The sequence below is a fragment of the Lupinus angustifolius genome, chromosome LG01, assembly GCF_001865875.1.
Source record: "Lupinus angustifolius cultivar Tanjil chromosome LG01, LupAngTanjil_v1.0, whole genome shotgun sequence".
Taxonomy (NCBI): Eukaryota; Viridiplantae; Streptophyta; class Magnoliopsida; order Fabales; family Fabaceae; genus Lupinus; species Lupinus angustifolius.
This window is the reverse complement of record NC_032009.1, coordinates 10,223,158-10,223,930: the sequence shown is the minus strand read 5'-3', so window position 1 is coordinate 10,223,930 and position 773 is coordinate 10,223,158.

Genomic DNA, 773 nt, shown 5'->3' with positions numbered 1-773 from the left:
AAAGGTTTTGGAGTTAATTTGGGTTTTAAGAAACCCAAGATTTTTATGTTTGAATGCTTTTGAATATATATGATTTTTGATGAAATGTGTTGAATACTGGATATGAACCTTGTTGGGAACTTTTCTGTGTGCGGGTACTTGAAAAACCATGTTTAAATGGGTTTCGGTTGTCGAAAAGGGCAAAATTGGTATTCTGTCCAAGTCCCTGTCGCTTGGGCGAGGACTGGGCGAGGGGAAGTTTTGGTTTTGTAACTCCCTCGCCCGGGCGACAAAGTCTCGCTTGGGCGAGCAAGCCTCGCCTAGGCGAGTAAGGGCCTCGCTTGGGCGAGAAAGCCCAGAATTTTAATGAGTTTCTGGAACTCTCTCGCTTGGGCGAGAGAGGTCTCGCTCGAGCGAGAAGAGACCTCATTTGGGCGATAATACCTTCACCTGGGCGAGGAAAGCTTCAGTTTATTTGAGATTTAAATATGAAGGGTCGTTTGGGTGACTAGTCCCTGCTTTGGCGAGGGACAGTGTGGAAAGATTGAAATAAAATAATGTGATGAACTCAGGTAGTGTTGTGGTATAAAAGTTGTGGAATGAGATCATGACTTAGATAAGAAGCATGACTCCACAAAAGTATGAAAACATTGTTTGTGTTTATGCCTTGTTGGGCAAGTATCCGACTTGAGGTCGTGAACTAGGGGGGTACCCTAGTAAGGATACATGATATCACGGAACAACGATCGACCGACCGTAAGAGGCCTGGTCATGTGACCGTCCAGGATTATTCG